General features: G+C 45.3%; 1 pseudogene; it reads right to left on the reverse strand.

Moving 5' to 3' along the window:
- Positions 1-1,257: 1,257 nt before the first annotated feature.
- LOC141258160 (sodium/potassium-transporting ATPase subunit beta-1-like) lies at positions 1,258-4,496 on the reverse strand (annotated as a pseudogene).
- Positions 4,497-24,146: the final 19,650 nt, after the last annotated feature.

Here is a 24,146-nt window from a genome sequence, read left to right on the forward strand (position 1 = left end):
AGCGGCCGGTGGGGTATGCCTCAGTCACTATGCCCGCATTCTCCACCAAGCTGTAAGGCAGCGGTGTTCACACCATGCAGTAACTGAGGCAGTGACCCAAGCAAGTCCAACATAAACAGCTTTATTCAGCAACTCACGGGTAAGTCCTCCGGTTCGCAGCCGGGTTAACACGAGTCCTTAAACAACGGCTGCCGTGGGCAACGGCCGCGCCGGCCGCTCAGAGCCTGACAGGTGCAGAGCCTTCCCAGGCATGGGTTCAGCAGCACTCAATCTTCCTGCTATGCTCCTAGCAGGTTTCAACGTAGAGCAACACTAATCCTTAGTGCAGTGTTTTTAAAGGACCTGTGGCAAGAGCCACTGGAAAACCCGGGTTGGAGGGAGGAGGCTGCCCCACTGCCTTCCTGTAGCCTCCCCCAAGAAATGAAGGCCCTGCCGGGTTTTACTTAATCTGCCTTAGCCAGATAGCCTGACAAGGTCAATGCTCACCTTCATTCCTGCATTGCAGCCGCAGGTGAGTTTGTGACTGCAATGCACTCCAATGGGTTTAATAGGTCTCTGTACACATTCTGGGGGATATATAACGTCCCTCGTATACAATCCCGGTCACTGCCTCACAATATATATATATATATATATATATATATATATATATATATATATATATACAGCTTTGCCAAAAATTAAGAGACCACTGAACAGTTTTTTATTGGAAAGTATGGAAAGACTGGTTGAAAGCTTGCCAAGACGCATGAAAGCTGTGATTAAAGATCATGGTTAGTCCACCAAATATTGATTTCTGAACTTTTCCTGAGTTAAAACATGAGTAATTTGAGGTCTGAAAGCACGGTTTCTTTTTTAGTACTTTAACGCTTTATCATTTGCTGCAAATAAATACAAAATTTTTAGCTTTGAATTTCGGAGACATGTTGTCAGCAGTTTATAGACTAAAACAACAATGTAGATTTTACTCAAAAATATACCTATAAAGAGAAAAATCAGAGAAACTGAAAATTTTGTAGTGGTCTCTTAATTTTTACCAGAGCTGTATATATATGTTTTTATACATGTCTTTGCATGCAACAGCTTGATCTTTACCATTAGCATTATCCTGAATAGTGCCCGCCTTATCTTTTTGTTTACATACATGACAGTTTGTTCAAGACTAAAAGATTTTTATTTCTTTAATTTTAGATTATGGTATTACATGGGCGGCACCATCAATCAGCTCTTAATCTCCATTTTAATATCGAAGCGTCCCTAAAAATGGTCTTTATCGCTATATTTGATGTTTTCTCCCAGCGCCTTGCACTCGATGCAAACTTCTGTGTCCATGGTGATGTTTGTCAATTGCACAGCTGGATCTTCTACACCAGAGCAATTTTTAAGTCACTCCTGTCTAAATCTACAGGATCTCTTTTTGCCATTATCTGGGTTCAATGTAGCTTTCAGATTTTTCACAGCAGTCTTAAAAAAAACTGAGTAGCCTTGCTTGCTAAAGTTATAGTTCTCTAAAAACTTGGAAGTGCTGTTCACATATTTTGCAAATGAAGAAGCTTCCTTCAGTGAAAAGGACAGCTCTGCTTTTACTTCTTTGGATAGCGGGGTCAGTCCTGGTCGGGTGAAATGGTCCTGATTAGTGATGAGCGAGTACTGTAATATTCGTAATCGCTATACTCGTAACGAGTAATTTGCAAGCAGTGTGTGCTTTCTGACCTAAACAGATCAGCTTCAGCAGAATGTGTTTCCGCTTTGCCGATGCGCTGCTGCACAGGTCCCAGCTTGGCAGTGATGGGGAGGGTAATTCAGGAGAGGATGAGGAGCAGGAGGAGGGGAGAGAGGAAGTGGAATATAAAGAGGCAGAAACCCTGACAGAAGTTGGGCCCGCTATTCTTGGCATGGGTAGGATGTGTGATGTTCCAGTTTGAGCCTTTATCCCACCCTCCACAAGGTTCACCCAATGTGCCGTGACAGAAATGTATCGTCCCTGTCCACAACAACTTGTCCAGGTGTCTGTTGTTAGGTGGACCTTCCCGGTTACGGCGTTGGTGAGAGCACAGTTCAGATTGTTTAACACATGCTTGTGTAACGCAGGGACAGCACACCGGGCAAAATAGTGGCGGCTGGGAACACTGTATCTTGGGGCAGGCACAGCAAAGAGATCATGGAAAGACTGTGTTCCCACAAGCCTAAACGGCAAATTCTCCACAGCTAGCGATTTGGCAATGTGCGAGTTTAGTATTTGTGCCTGTGGGTGTGTGGCTGGGTATTTACGCTTTCTTTCCAAGCTCTCAGGCATGGACAATTGGATGCTTCGCTGGGACAAGGAAGTGGATTTTGTTGATGTTTGTTGTGTGTGAGCAACCGCAGCTTGTGGGCAGGAGGTATGAGCGCCTGCTTCCTGAACAGCAGATTCTGAAGGACATAGCCCAGACGACATTGGTTTGACCCGCAGACGCAGATTTGGTACCCTGGTTTTCCGCCCACCTACCTGGTTGCTTGGCTGCCATGTGGTTTTGCATCCTGGTGGAGCTCAGGTTGCCTTTGCCTTGGCCTCTGCTCAACTTGGTAAGGCAGATGCTACAGACTACAATGTTTTTCTCTGAAAGACTTTCAGAAAAAAAATTCCACACAGCAGCTGAACACCCCCTTGCCCTGACTTGGCGCACAGTGGGGGTGCTCTTGGGAACAGCTGACCCAGTTCTCACTCTGGGCAAACCATGACCCCTTGGTGCCTGTGTTGGTGCTACATATTCATCTTTCTCTGTGTTGCTGTCATGGCTATGCATGCCAACGGTCCAGGTCAGATCAGTGAACTCATCATCGACCATCTCGTCTTTCATCTCATCTTCCTTCCCAGTTGACATTATAGGCTGACCTGATGGCAACTGTGTCTCATCATCATAATCAGCCTCCACCTCTGGAGACAGTAAATGACGTTCCTCCAGGTGGCTTTCTTCTGGCCGTAGGTCCTCAAATACTTGAGCATCAACGCACGCCACCTCCTCTTGTCCCTCTTCAATGCTTCACGGTGATAGGCCAGAGCCAATCAAAAGGTACGTACCAAACAGATCCTCGAAGTGGCCAAGCTTGGGGTCATAGGTCTCCTGTGACTGATAATGGTGGGAGGAAGGAGAACCAGCTTCAGGATTGGATGGGCCGGCCTTCTGTGTATCGACAGTAGACTGTGAGGTCGTGGAAGATTTGTTGCTGCTTTGCAAATTCGTAGAGGCCTTTTCTGCTATCCAAGACAGAATTTGCTCTCGCTCTTCTGGCTTCCTCACATGTTTACGTTCCAGACAAAGGAAATGTTTCCAGGAACACAGTGTATGCATCAAGCTTCTTCTGACCTGACACAGACTAAGTGCCTTCTCGTGCACCATTGATAACACCAAGTCAACGTCCATGTCCCTTAATAACAGGCTTTTTTGGCATTTTGGGTTTTGTTGACAGATTTTCAGATGTTGATGGCACAAGCCAATCTAGCTGTCACAGCCAAAATAGTGGGTAAAATGGTTTGGTGCATGCTTGGTAGCAGGCAGTAGGAAATGTTTGGACTACTGCTTTGTGTAGGGAACTAACCACCTTTTTATGTGGACTAATGTGGACAGCAGAAGCCAGGCTCTGACCCCTAAAACAGTGGGGAAAATAGACTGGTGCTTTAAAAAAAAAAAAAAGCAGCACAAAATTCTACTACTCTGTGTTGGAAAAATATTGCTTTGCCTCTGACAAGAGCTGTTTTAAGATGGACTCTGGAAGAACACTTTAACCTCTCCCTACCTAATACACAATCTCTCCCTCCCTGTACTCTGACTTTGTTGTGTGTCTTCAGCTCTGAAAAGAGCTATTTTTTGGTTGTATTATGGGGCTAGTGAGCGGCTCCTTTAAACACTGAACTAGTATACACTGCAGGTAGCCCTTAAAAGTGCTTTTGTTTTATCAAGAGGCCTAAAGACTCTCCCTAGCAGCTTAGCAATCTCTTCCTATGCTTATAGAACGTAGGCTCCAGACGCAATATGCACAAAATGGCAGTGGCGGGGCTTAAATAGACCCTATGACGCTGGGAGGCCAGCCAATCACAGTAATGCCACGACCATAATGTCTATGGAATTACTGTGATTGATTAAGAAGCCCAGCATGTGTAGTGGCTGCAAAGGAGGCGCCAAAACTGCAGGACGGGGCATCTGAATATAGTGAGGTGAGTACACAAATACTCGAAATATAGCGAGTAAACCGAATACCGTACTATCCGTGCGAATAGTAATGAATACACTTGTTCATCACTAGTCCTGATACTTTGGTTCAAATTCAATGATGGTTAATAGAAGCACTTGAACGGTGCCAATAAATATACCAGCTAGGCAGCCATAGAAGACCAGATAGAAGAGGAAGATTTTAAACCAGATACCACCTGTTCTGCCCAGAAACTCCTTCTTCTCGGGGTTCCACAGAAACCTATTCCAGCTGCCTTCGGTCTCCTTGCTTTTCTCTCTGGCCATGTCTTCCTTAGGTTGTACTGATGTCTAGTTTAGATACACACAGTGAGATACACTCCAGATGCTGGCGACGTGACCTCTGCTGTTGGAGACTAGGATATTCAATAGATCATAGTGGAGCAAAGGCTGGTGCTTCTCCCGAGGAAAGTGCTGAATTAAGGCTTGATTTGTATGCTTGGAGGTGGCACAGCTGGTGCAAGGGAGGGCAAGGCGGTGACTAGGGGGCTTCAATGACAATGGCTGTCGGTGAGAGCACAGGAGGAACTTGGACCCACGAGGCTCTTTTTAGCTTCACTTTATGCAACAGGTGATGGGTTGTGCTGTGCTTTCAATTTAATGCTTTTAAATCAAGCCCTCCCTCTTATTTCTTATGTCTGTTATGAAGGTGTGTTGAGGCCTGGGTCTAACTGCCACTTTTTGCCAGGAATAGGGCTAATTGTTTTGCGCTATATTTTATTTATTTATTTTTTTCAGTAAGCATCGCAGTTTGGTGCTGTCTTTACAAATGTTTTAACCATTTCATGGTGAAAGAATTTTATATTTATGCAGTTGTACAATTTTAGTTTTCTTCAAACAAAAGTAAAAATGTAAAAATGGAGATCAAAATACACACGTGGAAATACTTTAGTTATTGCTCTAATATATACACAGTACCTGAATCCTTTTCTCTGTTGAAATGTAATTTGCATAATTTGGTGTTAAATCCTACATACAGTATATTGGCGTTGCATTGCAGGAATGCACATATATATATATATATATATATATATATATATATATATATATATTTATACTTTTCTCCTTTGCAAAAATATTTTTTTTACACTTGAAAAAGGTATTCCCGCTTTGTTTCTCAGATATACCGTATGATTGTCATTTCAACTTGTACTTCAATAAATAAAAAATGTAATACAAGATATATCCATGTTGTGTAAAGGATAGAAAAATTTTAATTAATAGCAACTGTGCCATCTAAATTGATTTTATTCATTTATTTCTTCAGCTGTTTATTTGAAGAGTTACTGTATTGTTACCAATGTTTCTATAAACTGACTGATGATAGACTAGTTAAGGAATCAGGGCTCCAGAATAACTGCCCATATATCGGACAATAGAGGCAGGTAAAGTTTTTTAAAAGCTTTTGCAACTTCCCTTAGTGTACCCAACAGATTGTGCCACTTATATGGCGTCATCAGGGGACTGGGACATTTAGTGGGGTCATTAGCCATTTCAGTGAATTATTACAGTTTGCAATTAATTCCCTTATCAAGTATACATTCACACACTATCATTATTAAACTAATTGCACATTGAAAAAAATACATAAAAGCAAGATGTTTCTGTAAAGTGTGCACCTAGAGACGAGACGAACCAATTAATCATTAATCTGAACATTTTGGGATTTCATTTGCACAACACAAATCCAGCAAAATAGCAGTCAGCAACTGTTTTGCTGTCTTCTTTTGAGGACTAAGAAAGGGTTAAAATAGTAAAATACAAAGTATTAATCTCTCCTAGTCCTCCCCTGTCCATGAGAGCCAGCTCCACTACCACCACAGCTTCCTGGGATGGGCTTTGGTTATTCTGGTGCTCCCAACTGGAGCTAGATGTCATAGCTCGGTTTGGCGATTTGATACGCTGACCTGTTGTCAGTTTCCATATCCACCGAGCTATTGCTTTTCTTCCTTGTCCAAATTCTGGTGGTCTCTAGGTGTTTTTCAATTTCCTATTTTGGTCTGCCCTATCACATTCTGGGTTGGGTTTTATATGTTTACCTTTAACTGCAGTTCCTTGCTGACTATACGTCTAGTATGTACTTGGTTTTAGGACTTCCAACCCTTCATCTAAGGAGTTTACCTTGTAAGTTAGACAGTTGAATGTCTGCAGTGAGTCTGTTTGTTTTCCTTCCCAGTTTCCTTCTCTTTAGGTTTCTGGGAGGTTATACTTGTTCCATTTACTTTTGGCTCTCCTTAGCTTTCCCTCTCTATCCTATATGAATGTGTTTTAATTTTCTCACCCTGGGTTTTGTAATTTGCTGCACACTTTCCTTTCCTCTTATTGGCAGTGTGTTGCAGCCTCTCCTCTGGTTCCTCAGGAGATAAGAGAAATCCCTCAATGGCCTTTTAGGGAGCAGGTCCAAGATGGTGTTTTTGAGTTGTGAGGCTAGGGTCTTTTTTGTCTGTACAGGGACCAGTTGGGTGTGGGTGCGACATCTCCCTGTAGTAGGTCTTCCCTTTTTCCGTTACGCGTGAGTGAGTGAATGTTAAGTTCATAAAACCAGTGCCAGAAGGGATTGGAGGAAGAACTAAAGTTTGGCACAGAGGAACGGAAACAACATTAGCAGTGAGGCTTAGGACAGGTGAGTATATTGTATTTTATTATTTCTTACACCATTTCCTACTACATAATCTGTATATTTGCGTTAGGATCTGGAGAGAACTGAAAGCATAATAAATAGTGTTGAGCGAACATGCTCAACACTGCACGGTACTCGCCCGAGCATCACACTACTCGGGATGTTCGGCGAGCACCGAGCATTTCCGGGTTACTCGGGCGGGAGCTCGGGTCTCTGCCCTGCATGTTTGGCGCTCTTTACAGAGCCAATGAACATGCAGGGATTGCCAGCCAGTCACTGTAATGCTGCAGCCATGTTGGTTGTGGGCATTACAGTGATTGGCTGGCCGCACAGCGTCACCTCGAGTATTTAAAATGGGGCGCCGCCATCTTGGACACAGTCGCTCCAGATTAGACAGTGTAGGGACAGCGCTGCTGATTTAGGGAGAGATATAAACTGCGAAATAGTTAGTGTAGGGTCTGTAAAGGCTGCCAGAACAAACAAACAGTCCTTTTCAGGACTAATATCCATCCCAGATACCAGGCAGGCAGGCTGTATAGGAGACACAGTGGTTATACCAGCAAACGCTGCATTACAGTCCTGTGTGCTCCTGTTGCTGAAATTGCTGGACTTAGCACCAGGTGTCGGGGGCCAGGAAAAATCCTTTTTTTTTCATCTAAATCCTTCTTTTTTTTTCCTCCTTCACACTGTACAAATACCCATCTTATTAACCTTTTGGTGTGTACCCCCCCCCCCAAAAAAAAAAGCGTGTCTCTGATTTTTTCAGACACAAATATAACTGTTGAAAATAGTCTGGTGTAGGCTAGAGAAACAGAAGTGTTGTTTTGCACTTCCACAGTTCAAACCTCTGTATTATCCATTTTGGGCCATTTGTATCTAAAAAAAAAAACAGTTTGAGTGTGTCGCTCACTGTTCAGCCGCAAATATCTCTATTTAAAAAAGTGTGGTATACCCCAGTAAGCAATAACTGTGGTTTTGCCATCCCACGGTAAAAATCTCTATTATTCAGGTTTTGGTAGTTTTTTCCGTAAAGAAAAACAGTAGTGTCTCCTGACTGTTGTGACACAAAAATATATCTGTTGAAAATAGTCTTGTGTAGGCCCGACATCCCAGTGTGGTTTCGCAGTTCCACGGGTCAAATCACTGTACTATCAAGGTTTGGGCCTTTGGTATCTAAAAAAAAAGCAGTTTGAGTGTGTCGCTCACTGTTCAGCCGCAAATATATCTTTTTAAAAAAGTGTGGTATTCCCCAGTAAACAATAACTGTGGTTATGCCATCCCACGGTAAAAAATCTCTATTATTCAGGTTTTGGTAGTTTTTTCCGTAAAGAAAAACAGTAGTGTCTCCTGACTGTTGTGACACAAAAATATATCTGTTGAAAATAGTCTTGTGTAGGCCCGACATCCCAGTGTGGTTTCGCAGTTCCACGGGTCAAATCGCTGTACTATCCAGTTTTGGGCCTATGGCATCCAAAAAAATAGCAGTTTGAGTGTGTCGCTCACTGTTCAGCTGCAAATATCTCTATTTAAAAAAGTGTGGTATACCCCAGTAAACAATAACTGTGGTTTTGCCATCCCACGGTAAAAAATCTCTATTATTCAGCTTTTGGTAGTTTTTTCCGCAAAGAAAAACAGTAGTGTCTCCTGACTGTTGTGACACAAAAATATATCTGTTGAAAATAGTCTTGTGTAGGCCCGACATCCCAGTGTGGTTTCGCAGTTCCACGGGTCAAATCGCTGTACTATCCAGTTTTGGGCCTTTGGTATCTAAAAAAAGCAGTTTGAGTGTGTCGCTCACTGTTCCGCCGCAAATATCTCTATTTAAAAAAGTGTGGTATACCCCAGTAAACAATAACTGTGGTTTTCCTCTTCCACGATTCTAATCTACTCTTTATTACCCTTTTTCCATTGATAGTGCAAGTGTAAGCTATTTTACTTCATTTACAATGGGCAAGACGCGTGGCAAGGGACGTGGAAGTGGACGTTCTGGTGATGGTTCGTGCAGAGGACGGGGCCGTGGCCAAGGTGAAAATGTGCCACAACCAACAGCCACATCTTCTCGCTCCCACTTCTTGACCAAATTACTAGGGAAGCACAGAACAACACCAGTATTGAGAACTGATCAGTGTGAACAGGTTATTAATTGGATAGCAGATAATACTTCCAGTTACCTGGGCACCACCACCTCCGGTCTGTCTTCCACACTGTCAACTCTTAGTAGCCGTGAGTCTCGACTGCATACTCCTCCTCACCCTGATGCTCCTTCCTCCCACCATGCCGAGTGTCGCCAGACAGCAAGTGATCCCACACTTGGACACTCTGAAGAGCTGTTCACTGGTCCATTTCCATATATGGGCCCCTCGCCTGATACGCTTGAAGTGGTGGAAGAGGAGATCCCATGTTGCGATGCCCAAATATTTGAACAGCCATGGCCACAGGAAGTCGACGTTGGCAATCTGTCACAAGAGGTGGACGATGACGAGACACAATTGCCAGGAAGTGAGGAGGAGGATCGTGGTGCGCAAGTGGAAGAGGAGGAGGTGGTGGATGATCTAGTAACTAACCAAACGTGGAAGGAGGACATGCAGAGTGAGGCCAGCAGCACACAGGGGGAGGGAGGAAGAGTACCCCAACAGGCAGGAAGAAGCAGTGTGGTGGCCGCAGACAGAAGGCAGGCAACCGTTCCCCGTAACACCAACACGAGGGACGTTGCCAGTACAAGCGGTAGGTCTTCCAGAGTCTGGAATTTTTTTAAAGACTCTGCTGATAACCCCAAAAAGGCCATATGTTCCACCTGCCATGCCAGCATCAGCAGGGGTGACAAAACTACCAGCCTGACCACCACCAGCATGATCAGGCACATGGCAGCAAAGCACCCGACTTTGAGGGGCGAAACCAAGGGTCCACAACCAGTGTCAGCGGGTGTCACCACTGCTTCTTCCACTGTTGTGCGTGCAATAGAACCCCCTGTTGTGTGTGCAAGGCAATCCCCTGTCCATACTGCATGTAAAGATGCCCCCTCATCTCAGTCTTCACTTGTTATGGCAGTTTCTCAAGAAACAGCATCAACGTCCACGTCCATGTCCCACCGCAGCGTTCAATTGTCCATATCCCAGACCTTTGAACGAAAGCGGAAATTCGCAGCTAACACCCCACAGGCCACAGTCCTAATTTCTCATATTTCACGACTGCTTGCATTGGAAATGCTGCCTTTTAGGCTGGTGGAGACGGAATCCCTCCGCAATCTTATGGCGGTGGCCGTCCCTCGGTACTCAGTCCCCAGCCGACACTATTTTGCCCGGTGTGCCGTCCCCGCATTACACAAGCACGTGTCCCAAAGCATCTGCCGTGCCCTCAATAACGCAGTTACTGGGAGAGTCCACCTGACAACGGACACGTGGACAAGTGCTTGTGGCCAGGGACGGTACATCTCTCTGACGGCACACTGGGTAAACATAGTGGAAGCCGGGACCCAGTCGGACCTTGGGACGGAACACATCCTCCCCACACCGAGGATTGCGGGCCCTATGTCAGTCAGAGTTGCCCCCACAGTGTACAGCTCCTGCGCATCCTCCTCCTCCTCCTCCTCCTCATGTTCAGCCTCCATCTCAGATATCACCACATCAGTTACAAGCTGGAAGCATTTCAGTACTGCCTCCGCCAAGTGGCAACAGGCTGTGCTGAAACTCATAAGCTTAGGTGATAAACCTCACACAGCTTGTGAGTTGTGGACAGCTGTGAAAGAGCAGGCAGATCTGTGGCTGAGACCGCTGAACCTACATCCCGGCATGGTCGTGTGTGACAATGGCCGTAACCTGGTGGCGGCTCTGAGGCGAGGTGAGATCACACACGTACCATGCCTGGCTCATGTGCTTAACCTCGTGGTTCAGCGGTTTCTTAAATCGCACCCCGAGTTGCCAGATCTGCTCGTGAAAGTTCGCCGCCTGTCAGCTCATTTTCGCAAGTCGGCTACAGCTTCCGCCGCCCTTGCTGTGTTGCAGCAGCGTTTGCAGCTTCCGGCACACCGACTGGTGTGTGATGTCCCCACACATTGGAACTCTACCCTCCACATGTTGCAAAGGATTTGTGAGCAGAAGAGAGCAGTTGTGGAGTACCAGCTGCAACAAGGCCGTCGATATTCAGGTCAGACTCCACACATAAGACCTCAGGAGTGGACCTGGATGTCTGACATATGTACCATCCTGACAAACTTTGAGGAGGCAACCAAGATGGTGAGTGGCGATGACGCCATCATTAGTGTCAGCATCCCACTTGTCTGTCTTTTGCAACGCTCTCTGCAGAGAATTAAAGAGGAGGCATTGCAGCCAGAGTATGATGAGATGGATCAAGAAGCCGTAGCGGGCGATTAAACACAGCCCAGCCTCATCTCATCCCAACGTGCATTGGGGAACAATGAGCGAGAGGAGGAGGAGGAGGAGGAAGAACAGGAGCTGCTATCATGCGTTGTAGATGGTAGTACCTGTACAAGTGTCATACCGTCAGTTCAGCGTGGGTGGCCTGAGGACAGGGGGGAGGAGGAAGAGGAGGAGGAGGAGAGCATGGTCAGTCGTCATCTTGGTGAGGACACGGAAATCTTGCCCGTTACCAGTCTGGCACGCATGGCTGACTTTATGTTACGCTGCCTTAACCGTGACCCTCGCATTGTCAAAATGTTGGGTGACAGTCATTACTGGTTGGTGACACTTGTAGACCCCCGCTACAATGAGAACTTTCACTCTCTTATTCCTGAGGTGGAGAGGTCTACAAAAATGGGGCAATACCAGAAGGCCCTTGCTGCAGAACTCTTACAAAAATTCCCATCTGAACACGCTAGCGGCAGAGGTCACAGTTCGTTGCCCAACCAAGGCGTACAGGCGAGAGAGATGCAACTCCAATACAGCAGAGGCAGGGGAACACTGTCAACGTTCTGGGACAGTTTTCTGACACCTGCCCGCTTAGGCGCGGGGTACTCTCACAAGGAGTGGAAAGTTTCAAAAGATGGTGAGGGAGTACCTTGCCGATCATACCAGCATCCTCCGTGATTCCTCTGTGCCTTTTAATTATTGGGTATCCAAGCTGGACACTTGGAATGAACTCGCTCTGTACGCCTTGGAGGTCCTGGCCTGCCCTGCCGCTATAGTGTTATTGGAGCGTGTTTTTAGTGCCGCTGGGGGAATTATAACTGATAAGCGCAGTCGCCTGTCAACTGACAATGCTGACAAGCTGACCCTTATCAAAGTGAACAAGGGCTGGATTGGGCCAGACTTCTCATCACCACCAAATGACAGCAGAGTAACATAAAGTCAAATCCACTGTGTTATTTCGGGAGGTGTGTTCACATGCACCGCTTCACACCCACACATGGGTATACGCTTCCTCATTTCAGCTGTTTAATCTTCTTCTCCTTATCCTCAGCCTCCACCACAACTATACCACCAGGGTGCCAGCATTGCAAGTTCCTCCGTCCTTATTTTTGGCAGCTTTTGATTGCAAGGCATAAGCAAATACTATGGGACACCCACTCCCCAATAATGGGACTTATGTTTGTAATATGCTGTACTGCATGGCTCTTGTAAGGGGCATTGCAAGTTGCTCCGTCCTAATTTTTGGCAGATTTTGCTGGGAAAGCATAAGCAAATACTATGGGACACCCACTCCCCAATAATGGGACTTATGTTTGTAATATGCTGTACTGCATGGCTCTTGTAAGGGTCATTGCAAGTTGCTCCGTCCTAATTTTTGGCAGCTTTTGCTGGGAAAGCATAAGCAAATACTATGGGACACCCACTCTCCAATAATGGGACTTATATTTGTAATATGCTGTACTGCATGGCTCTTGTAAGGGGCATTGCAAGTTGCTCCGTCCTAATTTTTGGCAGCTTTTGCTTGGAAAGCATAAGCAAATACTATGGGACACCCACTCCCAAAAATGGGACTTATGTTTGTATTATGCTGTACTGCATGGCTCTTGTAAGGGGCATTGCAAGTTGCTCCACCCTAATTTTTGGCAGCTTTTGCTGGGAAAGCATAAGCAAATACTATGGGACACCCACTCCCCAATAATGGGACTTATGTTTGTAATATGCTGTACTGCATGGCTCTTGTAAGGGGCATTGCAAGTTGCTCCGTCCTAATTTTTGGCAGCTTTTGCTTGGAAAGCATAAGCAAATACTATGGGACACCCACTCCCCAATAATGGGACTTATGTTTGTAATATGCTGTACTGCATGGCTCTTGTAAGGGGCATTGCAAGTTGCTCCGTCCTAATTTTTGGCAGCTTTTGCTGGGAAAGCATAAGCAAATACTATGGGACACCCACTCCCCAATAATGGGACTTATGTTTGTAATATGCTGTACTGCATGGCTCTTGTAAGGGGCATTGCAAGTTGCTCCGTCCTAATTTTTGGCAGCTTTTGCTGGGAAAGCATAAGCAAAAACTATGGGACACCCACTCCCCAATAATGGGACTTATGTTTGTAATATGCTGTACTGCATGGCTCTTGTAAGGGGCATTGCAAGTTGCTCCGTCCTAATTTTTGGCAGCTTTTGCTGTGAAAGCATAAGCAAATACCATGGGACACCCACTCCCCAATAATGGGACTTATGTTTGTAATATGCTGTACTACATGGCTCTTGTAAAGGGCATTGCAAGTTGCTCCGTCCTAATTTTTGGCAGCTTTTGCTGGGAAAGCATAAGCAAATACTATAGGACACCCACTCCCAAATAATGGGACTTATGTTTGTAATATGCTGTACTGCATGGCTCTTGTAAGGGGCATTGCAAGTTGCTCCATCCTAATTGTTGGCAGCTTTTGCTTGGAAAGCATAAGCCAATACTATGGGACACCCACTCCCCAATAATGGGACTTATGTTTGTAATATGCTGTACTGCATGGCTCTTGTAAGGGGCATTGTAAGTTGCTCCATCCTAATTTTTGGCAGCTTTTGCTGGGAAAGCATAAGCAAATACTATGGGATACCCACTCCCCAATAATGGGACTTATGTTTGTAATATGCTGTACTGCATGGCTCTTGTAAGGGGCATTGCAAGTTGCTCCATCCTAATTTTTGGCAGCTTTTGCTGGGAAAGCATAAGCAAATACTATGAGACACCCACTCCCCAATAATGGGACTTATGTTTGTAATATGCTGTACTGCATGGCTCTTGTAAGGGGCAGTGCAAGTTGCTCCATCCTAATTGTTGGCAGCTTTTGCTTGGAAAGCATAAGCCAATACTATGGGACACCCACTCCCCAATAATGGGACTTATGTTTGTAATATGCTGTACTGCATGGCTCTTGTAAGGGGCATTGCAAGTTGCTCCGTCCTAATTTTTGGCAGCTTTTGCTGTGAAAGCATAAGCAAATACCATGGGACACCCACTCCCCAATAATGGGACTTATGTTTGTAATATGCTGTACTGCATGGCTCTTGTAAGGGGCATTGCAAGTTGCTCCGTCCTAATTTTTGGCAGCTTTTGCTGGGAAAGCATAAGCAAATACTATGGGACACCCACTCCCCAATAATGGGACTTATGTTTGTAATATGCTGTACTGCATGGCTCTTGTAAGGGGCATTGCAAGTTGCTCCGTCCTAATTTTTGGCAGCTTTTGCTGGGAAAGCATAAGCAAATACTATGGGACAACCACTCCCCAATAATGGGACTTATGTTTGTAATATGCTGTACTGCATGGCTCTTGTAAGGGGCATTGCAAGTTGCTCCGTCCTAATTTTTGGCAGCTTTTGCTGGGAAAGCATAAGCAAATACTATGGGACAACCACTCCCCAATAATGGGACTTATGTTTGTAATATGCTGTACTGCATGGCTCTTGTAAGCGGCATTGCAAGTTGCTCCATCCTAATTTTTGGCAGCTTTTGCTGGGAAAGCATAAGCAAATACCATGGGACACCCACTCCCCAAAAATGGGACTTATGTTTGTAATATGCTGTACTGCATGGCTCTTGTAAGGGGCATTGCAAGTTGCTCCGTCCTAATTTTTGGCAGCTTTTGCTGGGAAAGCATAAGCAAATACTATGGGACACCCACTCCCAAATAATGGGACTTATGTTTGTATTATGCTGTACTGCATGGCTCTTGTAAGGGGCATTGCAAGTTGCTCCGTCGTAATTTTTGGCAGCTTTTGCTGAGAAAGCATAAGCAAATACTATGGGACACCCACTCCCCAATAATGGGACTTATGTTTGTAATATGCTGTACTGCATGGCTCTTGTAAGGGGCATTGCAAGTTGCTCCATCCTAATTGTTGGCAGCTTTTGCTTGGAAAGCATAAGCCAATACTATGGGACACCCACTCCCCAATAATGGGACTTATGTTTGTAATATGCTGTACTGCATGGCTCTTGTAAGGGGCATTGCAAGTTGCTCCGTCCTAATTTTTGGCAGCTTTTGCTGGGAAAGCATAAGCAAATACTATGGGACACCCACTCCCCAATAATGGGACTTATGTTTGTAATATGCTGTACTGCATGGCTCTTGTAAGGGGCATTGCAAGTTGCTCCGTCCTAATTTTTGACAGCTTTTGCTTGGAAAGCATAAGCAAATACTATGGGACACCCTCTCCCCAATAATGGGACTTATGTTTGTAATCTGCTGTACTGCATGGCTCTTGTAAGGGGCATTGCAAGTTGCTCCATCCTAATTTTTGGCAGCTTTTGCTGGGAAAGCATAAGAAAATACTATGGGACACCCACTCCCCAATAATGGGACTTATGTTTGTAATATGCTGTACTGCATGGCTCTTGTAAGGGGCATTGCAAGTTGCTCCGTCTAATTTTGGGAAGCTTTTGCTGGGAAAGCATAAGCAAATACAATGGGACACCCACTCCCCAATAATGGGACTTATGTTTGTAATATGCTGTACTGCATGGCTCTTGTAAGAGGCATTGCAAGTTGCTCCGTCCTAATTTTTGGCAGCTTTTGCTGGGAAAGCATAAGCAAATACTATGGGACACCCACTCCCCAATAATGGGACTTATGTTTGTAATATGCTGTACTGCATGGCTCTTGTAAGGGGCATTGCAAGTTGCTCCGTCCTAATTTTTGTCAGCTTTTGCTTGGAAAGCACAAGCAAATACTATGGGACACCCACTCCCCAATAATGGGACTTATGTTTGTAATCTGCTGTACTGCATGGCTCTTGTAAGGGGCATTGCAAGTTGATCCATCCTAATTTTTGGCAGCTTTTGCTGGGAAAGCATAAGAAAATACTATGGGACACCCACTCCCCAATAATGGGACTTATGTTTGTAATATGCTGTACTGCATGGCTCTTGTAAGGGGCATTGCAAGTTGCTCCGTCCTAATTTTGGGCAGCTTTTGCTGGGAAAGCATAAGCAAATACTATGGGACACCCACTCCCCAATAATGGGACTTATGTTTGTAATATGCTGTACTGCATGGCTCTTGTAAGGGGCATTGCAAGTTGCTCCGTCCTAATTTTTGACAGCTTTTGCTTGGAAAGCATAAGCAAATACTATGGGACACCCTCTCCCCAATAATGGGACTTATGTTTGTAATCTGCTGTACTGCATGGCTCTTGTAAGGGGCATTGCAAGTTGCTCCATCCTAATTTTTGGCAGCTTTTGCTGGGAAAGCATAAGAAAATACTATGGGACACCCACTCCCCAATAATGGGACTTATGTTTGTAATATGCTGTACTGCATGGCTCTTGTAAGGGGCATTGCAAGTTGCTCCGTCCTAATTTTGGGAAGCTTTTGCTGGGAAAGCATAAGCAAATACAATGGGACACCCACTCCCCAATAATGGGACTTATGTTTGTAATATGCTGTACTGCATGGCTCTTGTAAGGGGCATTGCAAGTTGCTCCGTCCTAATTTTTGGCAGCTTTTGCTGGGAAAGCATAAGCAAATACTATGGGACACCCACTCCCCAATAATGGGACTTATGTTTGTAATATGCTGTACTGCATGGCTCTTGTAAGGGGCATTGCAAGTTGCTCCGTCCTAATTTTTGTCAGCTTTTGCTTGGAAAGCATAAGCAAATACTATGGGACACCCACTCCCCAATAATGGGACTTATGTTTGTAATCTGCTGTACTGCATGGCTCTTGTAAGGGACATTGCAAGTTGATCCATCCTAATTTTTAGCAGCTTTTGCTGGGAAAGCATAAGAAAATACTATGGGACACCCACTCCCCAATAATGGGACTTATGTTTGTAATATGCTGTACTGCATGGCTCTTGTAAGGGGCATTGCAAGTTGCTCCGTCCTAATTTTGGGCAGCTTTTGCTGGGAAAGCATAAGCAAATACTATGGGACACCCACTCCCCAATAATGGGACTTATGTTTGTAATATGCTGTACTGCATGGCTCTTGTAAGGGGCATTGCAAGTTGCTCCGTCCTAATTCTTGGCAGCTTTTGCTAGGAAAGCATAAGCAAATACTATGGAACACCCACTCCCCAATAATGGGACTTATGTTTGTAATATGCTGTACTGCATGGCTCTTGTAAGGGGCATTGCAAGTTGCTCCGTCCTAATTTTTGGCAGCTTTTGCTGGGAAAGCATAAGCAAATACCATGGGACACCCACTCCCCAATAATGGGACTTATGTTTGTAATATGCTGTACTGCATTGCTCTTGTAAGGGGCATTGCAAGTTGCTCCATCCTAATTTTTGGCAGCTTTTGCTGGGAAAGCATAAGCAAATACCATGGGACACCCACTCCCCAATAATGGGACTTATGTTTTTAATATGCTGTACTGCATGGCTCTTGTAAGGGGCATTGCAAGTTGCTCCGTCCTAATTTTTGGCAGCTTTTGCTGGGAAAGCATAAGCAAATACTATGGGACACCCACTCCCCAATAATGGGACTTATGTTTGTAATATGCTGTACTGCATGGCTCTTGTAAGGGGCATTGCAAGTTGCTCCGTCCTAATTTTTGGCAGCTTTTGCTGGGAAAGCCTAAGCAAATACTATGGGACAACCACTCCCCAATAATGGGACTTATGTTTGTAATATGCTGTACTGCATGGCTCTTGTAAGGGGCATTGCAAGTTGCTCCGTCCTAATTTTTGGCAGCTTTTGCTGGGAAAGCATAAGCAAATACTATGGGACAACCACTCCCCAATAATGGGACTTATGTTTGTAATATGCTGTACTGCATGGCTCTTGTAAGGGGCATTGCAAGTTGCTCCATCCTAATTTTTGGCAGCTTTTGCTGGGAAAGCATAAGCAAATACCATGGGACACCCACTCCCCAAAAATGGGACTTATGTTTGTAATATGCTGTACTGCATGGCTCTTGTAAGGGGCATTGCAAGTTGCTCCATCCTAATTTTTGGCAGCTTTTGCTGGGAAAGCATAAGCAAATACTATGAGACACCCACTCCCCAATAATGTGACTTATGCTTGTAATATGCTGTACTGCATGGCTCTTGTAAGGGGCATTGCAAGTTGCTCCGTCCTAATTTTTGGCAGCTTTTGCTGGGAAAGCATAAGCAAATACTATGGGACACCCACTCCCCAATAATGGGACTTATGTTTGTAATATGCTGTACTGCATGGCTCTTGTAAGGGGCATTGCAAGTTGCTCCGTCCTAATTTTTGGCAGCTTTTGCTTGGAAAGCATAAGCAAATACTATGGGACACCCACTCCCCAATAATGGGACTTATGTTTGTAATATGCTGTACTGCATGGCTCTTGTAAGGGGCATTGCAAGTTGCTCCGTCCTAATTTTTGGCAGCTTTTGCTGGGAAAGCATAAGCAAATACTATGGGACACCCACTCCCCAATAATGGGACTTATGTTTGTAATATGCTGTACTGCATGGCTCTTGTAAGGGGCATTGCAAGTTGCTCCGTCCTAATTTTTGGCAGCTTTTGCTTGGAAAGCATAAGCAAATACTATGGGACACCCACTCCCCAATAATGGGACTTATGTTTGTAATCTGCTGTACTGCATGGCTCTTGTAAGGGGCATTGCAAGTTGCTCCATCCTAATTTTTGGCAGCTTTTGCTGGGAAAGCATAAGAAAATACTATGGGATACCCACTCCCCAATAATGGGACTTATGTTTGTAATATGCTGTACTGCATGGCTCTTGTAAGGGGCATTGCAAGTTGCTCCATCCTAATTTTGGGCAGCTTTTGCTGGGAAAGTATAAGCAAATACTATGGGACACCCACTCCCCAATAATGGGACTTATGTTTGTAATATGCTGTACTGCATGGCTCTTGTAAGGGGCATTGCAAGTTGCTCCGTCCTAATTTTTGGCAGCTTTTGCTGGGAAAGCATAATCAAATACTATGGGACACCCACTCCCCAATAATGGGACTTATGTTTGTAATATGCTGTACTGCATGGCTCTTGTAAGGGGCATTGCAAGTTGCTCCGTCCTAATTTTTGGCAGCTTTTGCTGGGAAAGCATAAACAAATACCATGGGACACCCACTCCCCAATAATGGGACTTATATTTGTAATATGCTGTACTGCATGGCTCTTGTAAGAGGCATTGCAAGTTGCTCCGTCCTAATTTTTGGCAGCTTTTGCTGGGAAAGCATAAGCAAATACTATGGGACACCCACTCCCCAATAATGGAACTTTTGTTTGTAATATGCTGTACTGCATGGCTCTTGTAAGGGGCATTGCAAGTTGCTCCGTCCTAATTTTTGGCAGCTTTTGCTGGGAAAGCATAAGCAAATACTATGGGACACCCACTCCCCAATAATGGGACTTATGTTTGTAATATGCTGTACTGCATGTGACGCGCCCCCTGGGCCGTGTGTACACGTGTGTGGGATACCTGGTGCCGGGTCTCTGGGTTCTGTAGTCTCCGTGGCGGTGACCCGGTCCCGTGGCTCAGGCTGGTCAATCCAGTGGCAGTCTTTCTTAGGTTTTGAGGTTAATTGTCCGACTGCGCCACCCGTGGATTGCGGTCAGGGAGTACCACCGCTGCGAGGCAGACCGCTGAGGCTGGTGTTGTGTGCGCAGCATAGAATGGGATAACTCCCCTCGGGAGGAGTATAGCCTCAGGGCAGTGAGTGTGGATGATGGGGGTGATGGTTCACCAGCGCAGCAGGAATGACTCAGAGTCTTTGCAGTGCAGTTCAGGGTCTTTACTGATGATTATAAGGTAGACCCTCCCGGGAGTACTGGCTAGCATAAGAGGCCTGGTCAGTCTGTGAGCAAGCAGGAGTTGCCCTGGCCAGGTGGAGTTGTAGGCCTCCCCGTCTGTCTGCACTCTTCCTGGCTACCTTGCTGTAAGCGGGTAGAAGTAGCCCACATCTCTGAGTGTACCGTGTAGTGCTCACCCGTATGGCTGGTGACTTGGGGCCTTCTGTTAGCCTCCGCTCCACGACGGCGGTGCTGGTCCCTTGCTTGTGACTGAGCCTCCGGGCTTCTATGGCCAGAGGACCTGAAATCCCCTGCCGGCTGGTTTCTGCTGCTGGATATATAAGTCCTCACAGCTTCGGACTCCTGTGTCCGGTTCCTATTGTCTTCTGCCAGGGCGAGCTCTGCTCAGCTTCCAGCCCCTGGTCTTTAGCTCCTAGCTCCTACAGAGCTCCTTGCTTTTACTTTCCCTTGCTCTCACTCTGACTCTGACTGTTCTCTGACTCACTCAACCCCGCCCCAGATCCAGTTTATAAGGGCAGAATTCTCCCCTCCCAGGATTGGGGCAGGAGGATGTTGCATGTTTAAGGGATCCTGACCAGGAAACCTCCCACTTGCTCTCCGACGTAATATCTCTATTACTGTGGTGACCAGACCCCTGGGGTGCCACACATGGCTCTTGTAAGGGGCATTGCAGTTCCTCATAATTTTTGGAAAACCTTCCATTCACTGCTTAGGCCAACAGTGCACGGGAGACCCAGTTGCTATAAATGGAAAAAAAGGTTTAGTTAACGCCCTCTGACCTCCATGTCATTTCCAAGGGGCATTGGAGTGGCTCGAAATTTTTGGTAGGCATTGCTCTCACTGTATGCCCTATAACCGTGTAGCTCCTTTTGTTACAGAAACATATCCTACAAGACATATCTGGTTGACTGGCCTGATATTGATGTGAATGGTCCCTGTTCCTCCTGCTCTTTCTCCTTTGCCACTACCTCATCCATCATTTATCACCTGAAGCTTTGTTTTAACGGGAGTCATAGAACTTGCATAGTAGCAGGAAAACATCCAGCAATCCTCGGAGGAGGTAGGATATGCGCCAAAACACTGACCACCTCAGGCCTAGCCGCTACTACATACATGCGCTTGCATTACAACAAAACAAAGCAGATGCTAACTTCTATCATCCTCATCATGCTCCTCACCTTGGCACTCTCAACTCCCCTGATGGAGAAGCCAGGGCCCACCGGAGGAGTCTGATAGTCCGGTGGCCTCGGCCAATGCTGCCCTAAAGCAGGCCAGGCTAAGAAAAGTGTGGGAAAGGTTACCGGGACAAATAAGGGTGGCTGGGGACCGAGTATGGACACCCGGCCACCCCCTGGAGGCTGGGGAGCAAGCGGGGACACCCGGCCACCAGGCGGCTGGGGACTGAGTATGGATACCAGGCCGCCGACACAGCCATGGCGTGGTGGCCAGATTCCGCCTCCACATGCCTAAAGGGCCCAATTTAAAGTGCAAGTAAGCAAGCAGTATGGTATTGCAGCCTGGGGGTGGGTGGGTGGCAGGCTGCATACTTGCGCTTGCATTGCAAGGAATGGGAGAGTTACAATTGAACACTGCCCTGAGACAAGGACTTGAATGGGGATAGTTGCAAGTCTGCAACGACAGGTGCAAGGTGGGAGGCATCTTCGCATGTACCATGAACAGGGGTTTGACATGCACACACTATAGCGGAATAGGCTCTCCTTCCCACTAAATACACTGGGGAGGGCACAGGTAATGTTTTGGTATACGTGCTTAATCTTATGTATAAGGCACACCAGGACAAATATGGGCGGCTGGGGACTGAGTATGGATACCTCGCTGCCGAAGCAGCCATGAGGTAGTGGCCAGCTTCGGCCTCCTCCAAACTAAAAGGCCCCATTTCAAGTTCAAGCTAGCAGTATGGAATTGCAGTCTGGGGGTGGGTGGGTGGCAGGCTGCACACTTACACTTGCATAAAAAGAAAACATAGCAGATGCTAACTTCTGTCATCATCATCATGCTCCTCACCTTGGCACTCTCAACTCCACCGATGGAGAAGTCAGGGCCCACCGGAGGAGTCTGGTTCTCTGGTGGGCTCGTCCAATGCTGCCTAAAGCAGGCCGGGCTAAGAAAAGTGTGTGGGGGGATGTTCCAAGGAGAAATAGGGGCGGCTGGGGACCGTTTATGGACACCCGGCTGCCCCCAGGCGGCTGGGGACCGTGTGTGGACACCCGGCTGCGGGGCGGCTGGGGGCCGAGTATGGACACCCGGCCGCTAGGTGGCTGGGGACTGAGTATGGATTCCAGGCCGCCAACACAGCCATGACGTGGTGGCCAGATTCCGCCTCCACATGCCTAAAAGACCCAATTTCAAGTTCAAGCAAGCAAGCAGTATGGTATTGCAGCCTGGGGGTGGGTGGGTGGCAGGCTGCATACTTGAGCTTGTATTGCAAGGAATGGGGGAGGTACAATTGAACACTGCCCTGGGACTAGAACTTGCATGGGGATAGTTGCAAGTCTGCATCTTCTGATGCGGTAAGGATCACTTATGATGGGCACACTTTTAGACAGTGACCTGGGAGTCAGAGATGCTTCCAGGGGTCTTCCCCATGCTGTTCCCTTGTCTTTTCAGCACTTTATGCATGTGTCACACAGCACATGGCCAGATAAGGTTGTAAAATGTTAAAATGACATTTCACGGTGAATGCATTTGTCATAGTTGAAAGCAATACAAAAGTGCAAAAACGCATAAAAAATGCTACTTGTGAACATAGCCGAAGGTGTGGAGGAGTATTTTTGTTTTTGGTCATTTATTTTAACTTATACACAAGTCTTTACCCTGGAAAGGAAGTTCCTTAACATATTTCACAGGAAAAAAGTTTCACTTTCGTTTTTGAACGTTTTATTGTGAGCCTGTAAAAGTGGCTTAATACCTCTGACCACGTTGTTGTCAGCAGTGACCTGGGGGTCAGAAATGCTTCCTGGGGCGATCCCCATGCTGTCCCCATGTCATCTGAGCACTGTCACTATCGTTTTGGGCACTTGTTAGGGTTTTAAAAGACTGCCGGGGGTGCCACTGCAAAAATGCTCGAGTCTACCATAGACTAACATTCGAGCACCCGAGTATCACATCGAGCTCGTCCCGAGCTTCGAGCACCCGAGCATTTTAGTGCTCGCTCAACACTAATAATAAATATTTTTTTACAATAATTGGAGCACTCAGATGTAGACCCTATTTGATTCAGACTGAATGGAATCTGCCTACTAAATTTTGAGACTACTACTGGCAAGAAATAAAATAAATAATAATAACTGTAAAATAATTCCAACCGGATTATTAAACATAACTGTATGAATATTTTATTTAAAAAACTCACACTATGAGCATTTTACTTTGTTAAATAACAGTAATTTTATACACACACAAATATATATATATATGTATATATATATATATTATTATTTTATTTTTTTTCTTAATGAAATTGCAATCTAATGTGAAATGTTCTGACTCTACTTTCAGTCTTTTCCTTTGCTAACTTTGTCTCTGTACTCTTATCTCAATACAATTCTCTTTGATTCTTGGCTTCTTTCAATTGCTACTGTTCTGGCATTTTCTTCAGTTCTCAAGAGGGTAACTACCAGTGCCAGAAGAGACAACCCTGATGGCCCCTTCTGGTAAAATTACAACTTGACTATTTATGTAAGTAGAATAAGATAGAAAGCATAGGTTACTAATAGAATTGCAAACCAATAAAAGCAGGGGAAACATTTGCAAGTGTATACTACTTTCTTGAAAAAAATTATATTACAAATTATTTGTACTATATTACTGAAAATCAGTTGTTAATATAGGAATTTATTCGGAATTACGACAATTAGGTTCAGAAAGAAACTTCAGAAAATAATCCTTTTGGATTAACACTGCAACTAAATAAACTTGTTCAAACCTAATTATGTTGCTATTTTTCATTGTTATCAATTAATCATTGCTGTCAATTAATCATATTAATTGTACTGAAATGTATTTCTTTGAGTAGTTATTTTTTACCAGTAAACATTCATGAATTAACCAGTAATATATAAGATATAAGTGATGTCCTTTTAAACTCATAGGGCCGTGACCACTTTTAGGACACAGCAATTTTTTTCTTTCTTTTTCATATTTTTATTTTTTCATTG

This window comes from Phyllobates terribilis, unplaced genomic scaffold (assembly GCF_046119375.1).
Source record: "Phyllobates terribilis strain yellow unplaced genomic scaffold, ASM4611937v1 Scaffold_3__8_contigs__length_932513732, whole genome shotgun sequence".
Classification (NCBI taxonomy): Eukaryota; Metazoa; Chordata; class Amphibia; order Anura; family Dendrobatidae; genus Phyllobates; species Phyllobates terribilis.